The sequence below is a fragment of the Cupressus sempervirens genome, chromosome 8 (assembly GCF_028749045.1).
Source record: "Cupressus sempervirens isolate cs-2001-9-10 chromosome 8, ASM2874904v1, whole genome shotgun sequence".
Taxonomy (NCBI): Eukaryota; Viridiplantae; Streptophyta; class Pinopsida; order Cupressales; family Cupressaceae; genus Cupressus; species Cupressus sempervirens.
The window spans coordinates 115319538-115334388 of NC_143125.1; the positions used below are offsets into that span (position 1 = coordinate 115319538).

Consider the following 14851-nt stretch of genomic DNA (forward strand, 5'->3'; position numbering starts at 1 on the left):
ATTTGTCAAGTTTCCAATGTATGGAGAAAGAGTTCCAACCTACCATTTTTAGGGTTTTCTTCTTCTTCTTGGTAGCTGTTGCAGGTGTAGTACTCTTTTTAAGCACCAATATAAGAGATCAATTTATCGCATAACTTTTAGTTTCTAACGATTGTGTTGATGACCACAATACGGATTGTGTATTTCTTTTGGTCTTATTCTTTGCTCAATTATTTATCTAAAATGTCACAATCTTTCATTTGCTCCCACTGAATTGATTTTCTCTACAATTTTGGCAAACTGATAAACACATTCTTCAAAATTAATGATAAATATTATAAAATCAAATGTGAAACTAGTTATTAATAATTGGTAAATCAGATTGTGAAGTATGCAATGTTAATCAAACTTTATAGACAATGATAACATCGAACTTTATAGGTCCAATGATAATTGAAATTAATAGAACAAAGATCAATTTTAAAAGCAACATTACTTGATTATGGAACGTCGATATTAGAGGACTTCTCTTTAAAAACCACCTCCAAAGATTTTTCTTCCTTATTTCCTAAGAATTCCAAAGATCTCACCTCCAAAGATTTCTCTTCCTTGATTCCTGAGAATTCACAGTCATAGCCATGAATCCATTTGTCCTTCAACTCTTTGACATCAGCTTGTTGTTTGGATTTCAAGTACTCCCCATATAAATATGAGGCAAAACCCCACAAAGCCATCACCAGAGCAAGGCCCTTCTCCCCACTAAAATTTTCATGGTATATATTAACTTCTAGCACTTGTGTCACTAGAATAAACATAGTTTTGAGGATACCACTTAATAGAGAAGAAGTTAGAAAGATGAAACCAAACACCCCAATGAAGAAGAGCTAACATGATTGCATTCCAAACTAAACCAATGTAGAACTTAACATCCCTAATATCAGATGCCCTCGCCTCACTTGCAATAGTCTCAAAATCCTTGTTCGCTACCATTCCAATTGTGCAAAAAATAGTTGTAGAGAATGACATGATGAATTGCATCTTCATATCCAGTGTATATGTCACTTTGCACTTGCTTCTCTTGTAAACAAGCTCAATCATGGGGAGAACTAACCCATAGAGCCCAGTTGCACCAATTGTCAAAAGAAAACCAAAATTGTACTTTGCGCTTGTGATCTCTTTGGGTTTGTCACTCTTTGCTTGAAAGGCAAGCAAAAAAAAGCCAACAATGAGAAAAATAACAACATTGATTGAATAAGGGGTGAATTTTTGACACACCAAGAGAAAAGCTTAGAGGACATTAAAAGCAAGCTAAGTGGCATTCAACAAGGAGTATGTGGAGAAAGGAAGGTAAAAGACTCATCATGCATCCATGTAATCATCCACCCCTATTATCACTCCAATCACATTGCAAGCAAGGAATTGAAGGAAAGTAACATGTTGAAGATGTGGGTGCCTTTTATATTGTATAAGGATAGGAAGAATGAGAATGGGAAACCCTATTGTTTCTAGCCAATAACACAACCATCTACTAGAACCACCATGGATGAAGTAAAACTTGAGTGACAATGGCACTACTGTAGTCCCAATGCACAATGCCAAGTAGTTCAACAACACCACCATCCACTCCATCAAGCTCTTCTTTTTCTCTCCCAGACTCTCCTTTAGATCCATTATTTATGTATCTAAAGGAAGATAGGTTTATATACTTTGTGGGTTAAGCCTAATCAAGTATGGAGGGTGGTCCTAATACCCTCTATAGCCTACAACACTAATGGATTCGATTAATATGATTTAGGGATTACTATAAATAGAGAATTTCCTTAGTTCTTGTCAACACTAAAATCCCAGTAGTCCCCTAGCTATATAGCATGCCGAACCCTAGCAAAGATCCATGCTTTTCCTTCAGTTGATCTCTAAGATGCCTATATTTCCACACTTAATTTATTATATCTATCATAAAACATTCAGGCCCACGATAGTGACACAATCATATCTGTCACTCTATGTTTTCTTCACTTAAATGAAAAATAGTGGAGACTCTAATTATAGACACCTAGGTTTCAAAAATGAAGCAGCTTAAAAACTTATATAACAACTCGCATTGTTGTGATGAAACATCTGCTCTTTTTCTCAAAACAATGATTTCAATAACCCCAAAACTAAATCATAAAGAACATGTTATATTACACTCACATTGCCATGATAGATCCATTAGTTGCACAACTGATTGTGCTCTAACTACAAGGGTCCATAGAGTTTATGTTTCACTCTCTCAACACATTGTTCGTGTTTAAGTGCATCTCTAATGTAAATTAGAGCTACCATTGCAATGCACATGAAATGGCTATCAAAGGGTGTATAATGCAAATGAAATGGTTATCATGTGGAATGCAATGCAAGTGAAATGGGTGTTTTGAGAAAATCAAATAGGTGTCATCTGTGATACAACTCGAATGAAAAGGGTATTTAAATAAATACCCAACATATGAACCAGGTTTTTAACAAATGCAATGCAAATAAACTGTGAATAGAGGAGATAAAAAATGTAGAAGGGGTTAAATTAAAAACCCAGTTCAAATTCTCACAGAAACATAGATTTGAATACCTTCATAGTTGACTCCCTTCAAAGACAGGGATGTTGAAGTATCAATCACCCCTAGTAGCATTAAATACAACAAGAATGAAAGAACATTTGTACTGGTCATCCATTGCAGATGCCCAAATGCTATGCAACCTTGCTTGAGAGACACAGAACCTACATTCAATGAGATAGTAAATGCAAACATTCCATTACACAACTTTCATTATTCTCAATGTGGGTATGATGGACAAGTTATACCACTCCATTAAGCTAAGCTAATCAAGCTTAATTAATTCAATTATTGGTCTTGGTATTATGATGTTTGGGCCTAGAGGCTACTCCCATGTTTGTCATTGTGTCATTCTCACAACCTATCCTCTCCTCTCCTCTCCTCTCCTCTGCCTCATCTTGTTATATTTTGATTCAATAATCTCAATGTCAGATTGAAAAGTGAGGGGCTAAGTGTCACATTTCTCCTTTCCATGAAGAATTGTTAGAGATGCCATACATTGGCAATGTACATGTGACTTTCAAATCTCCATTAATTCTTTTTAGTTGGTAGATGGACTTTATGTTGAGCATTTCTTGCAAATTGTTATTAATTCCATTCTATGCACCAACTCCCATCCTATCATTCACATCATTGTTGGCATGGTCATAGGATCATGCTTGACCACTTAAGTATTTTTCTATCAATTGTATTTTAAACAATTCATCATGCAAGCTGAGGGAGATATCATTTTCTTTGGAATCTTGAGGCCTCATTTGTGAACTAAGAATGCATGGCTAGTTATTTGGATGGATGATAATGCCCTTCCAATGATAACTGTTAGCATTATTACTTAATTAGACAACCCAATACTTCAGCCATAAGAACTCAAATCCTTCCACCACTGGACTAGACTTCACTTGCTATATGATTAGGTCTAGAGGTGAACTAACTGATAGTTATGCAATGTGAATCTTAATGTAAAGTATGTCTTTAGTTGTGTTATGGTGTTGTTTGAGTTCTATGTCACTATATTGCTACACATTCACTGATGACCTTTACTTTCATTAATATAACAGAAAGTTGGGTGTATACAAAGTTGCCTTCTAAATATAATAATAGCTTATATAACTCATTAAAATGAATAGGGAAAACTTATAATTTAAAGGTTAATATTCATGTTAGAAAACTAATTTTTGTTTCAATTTCGCTCTCCTCATCTTTGGTACTGATTTTTATCTAGGTCATTGATGAATCTTGCTAATGATCCAAGGATTCATGGTCTCATTGGTAGGAGGAATATAATCATGCTTTCTCTAATTGCTTTTGTTGTCACCCTTGTAATATCCATTGCGGTATTTGTACAAGAAGCAAGAAGAGAGAGGCGTAAGCGCAGAAGAGATGAAATCCCATTTTATAAGAGTATTATTCATTCAAATGAGACTGATTGCCATGCCCAACTTCGTATGACTAGAACAACCTTCTTTCATCTATCCACTATTCTTAGGCAGAAAGGAATCATTAGAGATTCTTGCAACATCACTTTAGAAGAACAACTAGTGATGTTCCTCCATACACTTGGGCACAATTTGAGGAAACATAAGATTGCTTATAATTTTGGTCACTCAAGAGAGACAATTAGTAGATACTTCCACAAGGTCTTGAGGGCTATCTTAGCGCTCCATGTTGACTATATGCTGCTCACTGAGCCAAACACTCCTCCTCAAATTCTTGGGAAGTATCATTTTGATCCCTACTTCAAGGTACCTCTCCTATTGCCACATATTTGTTATGTTGATTATTACTCATAATAATATGTTTTTAAATGTAAATTCACAATTTGTAGGATTGTATTGGAGCAATAGATGGGACCCATATACTGATTACTATTGGTGTCAACAACCAAGCTACGTATTGTGATAGAAAAGACAACCTATCACAGAATGTTATGGGTGTGTGTTCCTTTGATTATACGTTTCAATACATTCTTGTTGGTTGGGAAGGGTTTGCAGCAGATAATCATGTTCTTGCTTCTACTTTGTCCATATCAGATCCACTAGTAGTTCCCCCTAGTATGTGCAATCAACCTGTTAATGTTTAGTTCCTTTGATTTTATGAGAGACGCATCAAGGTTATATCAATATACTTTTGGTACATTTGTGTAGGTAAATTTTATTTGGTTGATGTGGGATATCCAAATGTACCTAGATTTCTCTCCCCTTATCAGTGTACACGCTACCATCTAAAGGAGTTTTGAAGAGCAAATCTGATTAACTCTCCACGAGAGTTATTTAATCATCGACAATCCTCACTTCAAAATACAATAGAGCATACATTTGGCATTCTGAAGCAATATTTTCCTATCTTGAGGCATGCAACATTGTATCAAATCATGACACAAACTAAGATTGTCTTAGCATGTTGCATCTTGCACAACTTCATTACGAGAGAGGACGACATTCCTTGTGAAGTTGAAAGTGAAGAGGATGAGCGTGATGGGATAAATGTACCCACACTTGAGACATATGGGATGACTCAACGAGATAGAGATGATTAGGGAAACTTTCGAGATGAAATAGCTTAGAGGATTTGGGAAGATTATAGAGCACGAGCATAGTTGTAGTTGGAACATTACATTTTGTTGTAGAATATATATTGGCACACACATATATATATATATATATATATATATATATATATATATATATATATATATATATATATATATATATATATATATATATAGACACTTGTGTGGTATTTCAAATGGATTGAGCAAAGTATACTTTGTGTGATATTATCAAAGAATATCACCATCTTCATCAAGGAAGGGAAAGAGAAAGAAGGCAAGCACGACTGGTTCGATGGATACCATTTGTGAAGCCATGAATAGGATCCATGAGGGCATGTTAAAGGCTTATGTTGTCAAAGTGGATGAAGAGGATTTTGAATCTGTTGGAGAGAAAATATATGATGCCCTCAAAGGCATTCCTAGGATTAGTGAAGATTTAATGATAAAGGCCTATGATAATTTTTTGGTTGAAACCAAAAGAGAAAAAGGCTTCTTGAGAATGGTCAAGGGGGAGAGAGTCAAATACATACAACTTAAGTATGGAGGACTCTAGAGTCTTTCTTAAAACTATTTTGATTTATAGTGACCTTTATATTTGACTGCTTGATAGCATGCCTTATGATTTTTATCATTTGCAAACATATTTTCATTTCTCAATGTGTGATTGTATACTTTTCTCCTCGACTTGATTTCATGTTTATATTAAAGATGTTTGTATGAATGATAATGTTAATGCACCTGCCTATTTACGTGGTCAGCTTGAGTTAGACCACATGTAGTTATCTTAGGTGGTTTGTGTATGATTACAAGCAGTCATTCCCTTGCTTCCATCGTATAATTAAAGTTTTTAACCAACATCACTATAATGTAACTTGTTTTACTCAAATATGTGACCTATTTATAATCAAAATATTTTGTGATGTTCTTCTTATTTGACCTGATGTATAATTGTCATTTCTTTGGATATGATTTTGACCCATGCATCTTGTTGCTCCATGGTAGATTAGAGCAAGTTCTTGTCATCCCTCAACTTCTTGTAATATATTGTTTAAGTTCCAATTTCTGTCTATGAGACTAATTGAATTTTTAGCATTATATTCAGAGTTTATTACCACACTAATATTTGGATCAACATTACTAATATATGCATCAACATTTCACTTTAACTTTTGTGTTGTTTGAGTCCTATGGATAATGTCTTAATTTGGTGATCAACCAAGAGAAATTGATCATCCTCATTTGTAGTAATCCACACTTCCCAATTTTCATGGCAATGGTCATTAGTTCCCAACCATTGATAGCCTCCTATTTTTCCAACCAATATGATGTCACTATGTTATTGTAACCTCTATACTAATTCTCACAAAAAGTCACTCGGAGGATCACTAGCTATTGCGACCTTGTTATTTAGTAATATGAAATATCTTAATAGGATTTGTTTGAGTTTGGATTATCAAACATTAATAGGATTTGCCAAACTTTGGTTGAAGTCTTTGTATCCAACAATGGCCTTGAAAAGTCTCAAAAAGGGAACTCAAGTGCCTTGTTTAAAAATTAATGTGCCACAAACTCCCCAATTTATATCACCTTCCAAAATAAGCTTCCATCTTTGGGAAAAGCCTTGAGAAACACACAAAAACGCATCACCTTGTTCATTTTTCTATTATGATAAGTCCTTGTTTTGTTGGATGCAAAAAAGAAGAGGGAGAGTGAGAATGAAAGTGGTAGCAAAGAATAAATGTTGAAATGCCAAAAGTGGAGGGGAAGAAATGCTCCATGATCCTAGTAAGAATGTTGAATGTAAAAGCGAAAACATTATGGAGGAGTGGGCATGCCTCCCTAGGAAACATAAGAAATTAGATTGCTTTGGTTTTAAATTGCTAGAATTTTCTCAACAAAAACTAAGATTTCTTCAATCAAAGGCATGCTTTATCCCTATGTGTCAAATACTTATTTGTAGCCCTCAAATTTATCCTGCAATCAATAACACCATCTACTTTTTTGTATAAAAGGGGATGTTAACATGTCTAATAGCTAATTCTTACAATATTTTTGCTCAACTTTTGAATTGTTAATACTAATGAAAATTTTGAATAATAAATGCAAGCCATTTAATTTTTAACAAGCATATTTTACATTAGCTAGGAACTAATGCACCAAAGATATGAGATACTAGGCTGCTTGCTTTTTTTTATATTTGTAAAATCCTTGAATACTTCCATCTAGAGAGCAATTTCTATATTCTAATAAGACAGACATAAATATTCCTCAATTTATTCACTTTTAGGCATGAAACTAAGATGCATGAAACTAAGATTTCTTCAATTAAAGGCATGCTTTATCCCTGTGGATCAAATACTTATTTGTAGCCCTCAAATTTGTTTGACAGTCAATAACACCATCTCCTTTTTCATATAAAAAGGAGATGTTAACATGTCTAATAGCTAATTCTTGTAATATTTTTTCTCGATTTTGGAATTGTTAATACTAATGCAAATTTTGAACGATAAATGCAAGCCATTTCATTTCTAACAAGCATATTTTGCATTAGATAGGGACTAATGCACCAAGAATATCTAATACTAGGCTGCTTGCTTTTTTTTTTTTTTTTTGTAAAATCCTTGAATACTTCCATCTAGAGAGCAATTTCTATATTCTAATAAGACATACATAAATATTCCTCAATTTCTTCACTTTCAATTAGGCATGCATCGATCAATTTTGCACCATTGAAATAGATGCAGCGATTGATTTTGTTGTGAACAACTCCTTGGCTACATAAATCAATATTTAAATAGGCCTTAATAATGATTATAAAGATTTTGTATAGTGATTTATAAGGTTCGGCGCCAAAGCATGTGTATTTTCATATAAGTAATGTATTTTTGATATTGTAGGGTTGATGGCTTTAATTAATGTGCCAATTTGTCAATGTGGTGCTGGCCCTTGTTTGTTAAAAATCTCTAACACACCAAAAAATCCTGGGTGTAAACTTTGGTGTTGCCTGAATAAGAAAAAGGTTGTTAATACAATTAATTTTGTTAGACATTAGCATAATGAATAATTAATTATTATACTAGGAGCTAATGAAGATTTTCTATTGTAGGGACATGATGGATGTGGATTCTTTGATTGGGCTAGTGATGCATAAACAACGACTATAGTGCGTGATGATGGAGTACAGTGCAAGTGTTGCAATAGTCAAAAGGCTAAAATTTACTTTTTACGATGTCTTCTTTGTCTTTCAATTGTATTTATTTATTGGGAACATATGCGAAAAAATGCATACTATAATTTGTATAAGGATTTTTATCGATGACAAAATGACTAATATCGGACTTGATATCTATTATAAACTTCTGTTAAAATTATCTTTACAAATAAATCTTATTTTTAGCCCTTTAAATAAGACTATGTTCAAATATCGTATATTTTATTTAAAAATAAAATGATTGTGTTCGTAGAAAAGGAGAGACGGTTGGCATCTCCCTTGATAAGGATAGGAATAGTCTTCAGATCTTACCCAAAAATAAAATGATTTTAGTTTTGATATTATATTCAAATTTATAGTTATATTTAACATAAAGTTTTTATATTCTTTATGCATACAATAGTATTTATAATCAAATTCTTGATATGTAATTAAAATTTTAAAAAATGTTGTCAAATATTCATAATTAAAATTTTTAACTTTTGACTTCTTTAACAATAAACATATATATTTAAAAATCAAGCTTACAATGGAAGCAATTATAGGCAATATTGAATATAACTTAAAATAACTAGATTTAAATCCAATAATTTAAAAGATTCTGATATACCTTTCTTACTGATAAAGTCAATTTATAGTGAATAGGATAGTAAATTAATTTGACTTTAAAAAAATTAACAAAAAAATATTTTTTATAAATTCATATTAAGATTTTAAAAACAAACTTATTCTAATTCTTATTTTTATTGATGTAACCAAACACAGAATATTCATCTACCGATTCCTCTTCCAGGACAACCAAACAACTCCAAATGATATTCCAATTTTTTTTTTCCCAGAATGCATAAATTCTAGAAGAGAGCTTATTCCAGCATAGTTGAATTCCGCATTGAGCAATTCTTGCAACCAAATGGGGCCTAATTATTTGGTTGGTGGAATTGGAGTGGAATAGGCGACAACCAATTCCTAAAATTTCATATCCTCTCTTTGGGTGTGTCACATAGGAATTAAGAATAGGGATACGTATTCCAATTTTGGTAAAAAACAAGCACTTGGCCATTCCACCTAAATAGGTGGAATTGGAATACATATTCCTATTCCAAAATTTATTTTTCACAAAAGATAATTTGGTGGGTCTGTGAGAAATCATTACTCAAGTCTCAAGTTTTGGTGCTCGTTTCATTCATTCATGCGAACGATTTTTGGTCTGTCTCAGGTGATAAAATTCATTAGCTCGAGGGGTTTTGTTATTTGATTCGCCGTTTGTAGAGTAGGCTCAACCATTAGGTAGAGGATTTTGTTCTGTATCAGGTGATAATTGGTCATGGGTTGTTCTTGTTTGTGCCTAACTTAGCCATAAACAAGAACCCAGAGATACAATTTAAGCATGCCTACAATGAACACAAAGGCAAAAAGGGTGATGTAGTTTAGGAAATCACTCTCATGGATTAAGCAAGGTTGTTGAAGAAGAAACTAGTTTGCCTTTTTGACTATGTCTGCAGTTTTTGTGGAGTTGCATTATATCCAACAACCTTACTCCTGCACTAACTAATTTCTAGATATGTATCAAAATTGTCTCATGACTTAAAGTTTCAAATCCCAGTTTATTAAAAAACCCTTCAATTTTAGAAGAAGCAATTCCCTAAATTCAAAACATAGTTGTCCAATAGTTCACTGCTTCGCACAGCTTTCAAACTTCATAAAAAACATTGTGGAGAAGAGCCACTCAAGTTTTGGAGGCATTACTGAAAATCTCATCAACAAGGAAAAGATGGCTGCGAGATTACAAGGATTTGAGAGCTCTGCTTCGAAATAATCTTATTCTTATTTCACTTTTACAAAACCAAACATGAAATAAACATATTCCCATCAAAATCTGGTGACCCAAACAGAGAATAGGAATACGTATGCTCATTTTCTATTCCCAGGTTAACAAATCCAGAATATGTATTCCTATTCCTTCAGCCAAACAAGCTAAAATGACAAGTACACACCCCTATGTGGCACACTTATTTAAAACATGTTTGACTTGTTTTGATGTTTGATTTGTTTTGATTTAAAAAAGACAACAATGTTTTATACAATAAACATCAAATAGTAAAGACTGTGTTTAGGTGGTCAAATATTTGAAACTAATAAATATTAATGTATTCTTAAGTTAAATTTATAATTGTAATTTATAATTTGAATAAACTCACTATGTAAATTCTTTGACTTTAATAATCTTATAATTTTAAAAAAATAATTACAATTTTTACATCTATTTTTAAAAAATCTTTAAATTTTGTCAAACAATTTTTTTCAAATCTAAGAGCAATAAAACATATCATTGGCCACCACAATAATATTTCCTTGATTTAAATATTATAGTTAAACTTTACTAGTAAATTTAATATGGTGGACATTTCTAGAAAATTCGCCTTTATATATATCAAATATAATATTGTTAAAAAATTGTATCAAGTTTGATTGGTTAAAAATCAAACATTTCATCACTACTTAGATTTTGTCATTTCCTATAGTTTTATAGCCTACGACAAAAACTAAAAATAAATAAAAAATTGATACATTTTTTATTTCATTCTATAAAATTTTGAAATAATTAATAATCATTTTAAACCATATTTTAAAATTACATATAATTCTTAATTTTTTAAATTTTAAATATATTAAATATTACCATATAATTATATTATAATTGCGTTACAATTATATTGATTATTATTATTATTATTATTATAATAATTACGTTACAATTATTAAGCCGATAGGCTTATATGTGAGAGCTTTGCTCCCTGATTTTACAAATTTTTATCAAAAGTTGTTAGCCCTGTCGTTAAGGTTAATTTCTGACTACTTAGAATTGTTTTCCAAGTATTTCAGTTGTTTCTTGTTTTTTCATTTATTTATTTCGATTTCTTTCTAATTCTTGCACCACATAAATTATAGATTAGAGAAATAAATTGATTCTGTTTTCCTACCCTTTCTATTTCAATTAGATTTGTTCAGTTTTTAATTTGTCTTACTTACTGTTCAGCCTATGGTTTATTATTATATGTATGCATTTGCTCTACTGTGATCATCCAAAACCATATTAGATTAAGTAAGTCTTTTTATCGATAGATTTTTTTATGTAATCTTTCCTCTTATGGTTTATTATTATATGTATGCATTTGCTCTAATATGATCATCCCAAACCATATTAGATTCAACAAGTCTTTTTATTGGCAGATTTTTTATGTAATATTTTCTCAATTTTATTTTGTATGTAAATCATATGAAGTTTTCTCAATATAGATCGATTTATGAATTAATGAGTTGAATCATTTTGAATTTCTATATTAATTAGATTGCTCTTCTAACATTAAATATTTTAATTAGTTATTTTCACATTAATGAGAAGTTCATGGTTGACGAAATTTATAATTATATACATTTCCAACTATCTCCAATGCCCATCAAGATCTCCAAGCCAAATGAGGGGTTCTTTTTTGCACACTATTAAAAACTAATGCAATCGATGAAATACAAAAGAAGGAGGGGCCAATAATTTGAAAGGGGGCCCGATGCACTGGGGGTAGGGGAATTCTGCATGCACCAGAACAACTAACTCTGCACCAGCCTACCCACTATACTATAACGTTCGTGAGAGATAGTTCCTCCCTAGGGGGTATGCATGTGAATGCATGCACATGAAGCATCACAAGAGCGCAATAGTTTAAAGGGCACTTTGCATTTGCATGCACAATGTATGTATATGGAGAAAAGAGGGAAGGTATGCCCTCCCTAAAATTCTATGGTTTATTTATCATATATATACATTGATGAAGAGGTAAATTGATTTGTTTGTTTCATTGAAATTGGATATATTGTAAAAATGTGTTCTTCTATTCTATACATTGATGAAGAGGTAAATTGATTTGTTTGTTTGTTTGTTGGTGATTATGTCAGGATATGTCAAGGATATGTTGTTTATTTAAAGGTTCATATTCTACTCAGTTGTTTATTTCATAGTTATTTCGCTGCTAATTGCTACTTAGATTTTTAATAATAATTTTTTCTTATTTCTTAAAAAGAATAAAAAATAATAAAATAATAAATGTCAAGTTAAATAAAAATAAATCCACATAAATATCATTGTTGAGTTTTGATATGTGATATGAACAAGTGCCACGTAGTGGCATGTACTTGTCGGAGAATGTATTGTAATAGAAATACTAATTAAATATTATAATAATTAATCAATAGAGTAAATGTATTATAAAAAGATAGATGTATGATAAAATTATTATTGAAATGAATATTTCAAATCAACTAATCTAATTTCAATATTAAAATTTAGTTAAATAAATAATAATTTTATAAATAATCTCATCAAAATCCTCACTTTTATTTGTGGAAATTAAAACGAAACAATAATCTAGTAATAAATTCAAAATTACCTTGAAAGTCAATGAAATTAATGAAGTGGTAGTACATTTCCGAGCAAACTCCTAGCACCATTGAATTATATCTACATTCTAATCAATGCTAGTAGAAAGCTAATCTCATTTGATAAAGAAAGTGGACTATGGAATTGCTAATAAATTTGAATTGTTAGAAGATTCTATTAATTTTTAAATACAAAATAGTCACTCTTAATTTTCCACTATTTCATTTGACTTCCACTCTTCTCTAATTTTTTTATTCAAACTAAATAGGGAAACAACCTATAAGTTTATTTGTTTCCTTCAATATATATTATTCTATTTTAGTTTTAGAATTTCAAAAGTCTAAAATAAATCTATTTCAATATAGAATTGTAAATTTATATGTAAATTAACTTTACATATATTTTCCAATCAAACAACTTAAGAAAGAACTAGATCCAAAATCTCAGTTTTAGATGAAATATATGATTAATTCCACTTTTACTTAAAAAATTAGCTTTTTCTCTCTCTTAAAGATATCAATATCTAAAGATTTATTTAAAAAAAATTAGTTATCATTTAATAATTTGTAATTATAAAATTTCTAAATAATATTTGGATAGCAAAAATATTATAGGTAAATATATAAATTCAATATAAAAATATTTAAGTAGGTTTCAAATTCAGGTGGATAAATGTTAAACAAAAAAATCAAATGTGTCTTAAATGAAAATTAAATTTAAAAGATTATGATTGCATTTGTAAAAACTAAATAAAAATTAAATACTTAATATTTTTGTCAATATAATATAGTTTATTAGTTTATTCTTAAAATCTTGCTAATGAAAATGAGTAATGGAGCTATCTCAGAAGAAAGAGGTCTTATAAGACAAAATCAAAACAACCAATCATAGTGGTGAAGATTAATTTTTAAAATGTATAAAATTCATCAATAAATTAAAAAACTTTAGAAACATGTCAGTTACATAAAAATTTTCATTCGTGATTGGTGCAAATTAATTGAAAAATGCAATAGTATATTGCCTAGGGCAAGTAAATAAGGAAAGAACCATTTTAAATGGAAAAAATGACAAAAACATCTATTTTATTACGCCTTTATTTTATCCTTCCAAGTGTACTTCCCTAAATAGATGTAGATATTAACAATTTAAATAGATAAGATATTTCTTATCTAAATTTCAAAGAACTTTTCTATTCTTAATGTTGGTGTATTATATTTAATACATATTTTTTTGGTACCAGTTATACATATTGAAGTAAATTTCTACTCTTCTCTATACTTATGCTTTTATATCCTTGAATTTAGGTATGGTTATCTAGTGAAATATTATTGTAATATAATGAATTACAATTTTTTTTATAGATTTCTTATTCATTGTGAATACAAACAATTACAATTTCTTTAACTCTTTAGCAAGGTATATCTTAATTAAATCATCCAATTAGCTTCATTATTAATTTATTAGTGTTGATAGTTTTTTTTATTACAATTTTAGTCATGTGGTTCTTTTAAAGCGTAGTTGAAACTTTAACATGTTATCCAAGTCATAGTTTTCCACTTAAATTTATTAAGCATTTTTGCAATGGATCGATTTTCTCTAATCATAAAAATATAGCATTTTTGCATGGATCGATTTTCTCTAATCATAAAAATATAGATAATTGAATTTTAGTAGCGAGAGTTCTCTAAGAACAATAGATTCTAGTAAAAGGTAATTATAAATATTTACAAGCCTATTTGGGTGGATATGAGGGGAAAACAAAATTTTACCATAAATAGATTTAATAAAAAATTTCAATATTGTACACTAAATTAATAAAAAGCTTCAATAACATTGTCATTGTCATCAAAGGTGTTACAAAAAATGTTGCTCTCCACATATACAAGCCACTCAAAATCAATAAGAATAAAAGAATACACTCCTATCAGCGTTTTGTTGTTGCATGTACAACCTGATTTGGCCTAGTGGTGGAGAACTTGTACTCTTGAAAGAGAGGTCACGAGTTCAAATCCTATTGGAGGGTAGGGTATGTAAGCTTCGTTTGTAGCGCCAAGCGCCTCTCAAAAAAAAGTACGAAATAGTCCCAA

At 30.7% G+C, this 14851-nt stretch overlaps 1 non-coding gene and 1 pseudogene across 1 annotated transcript; one reads left to right on the forward strand and one right to left on the reverse strand.

Moving 5' to 3' along the window:
* Window positions 1–479: 479 nt before the first annotated feature.
* Window positions 480–1650, reverse strand: LOC149541856 (purine permease 1 pseudogene; annotated as a pseudogene).
* Window positions 1651–8575: 6925 nt separating this feature from the next.
* LOC149541857 (U6atac minor spliceosomal RNA) lies at window positions 8576–8699 on the forward strand. The gene has a single exon (XR_016355827.1). It is a non-coding gene; the product is annotated as a U6atac minor spliceosomal RNA (small nuclear RNA).
* The last annotated feature ends 6152 nt before the right edge of the window (window positions 8700–14851 follow it).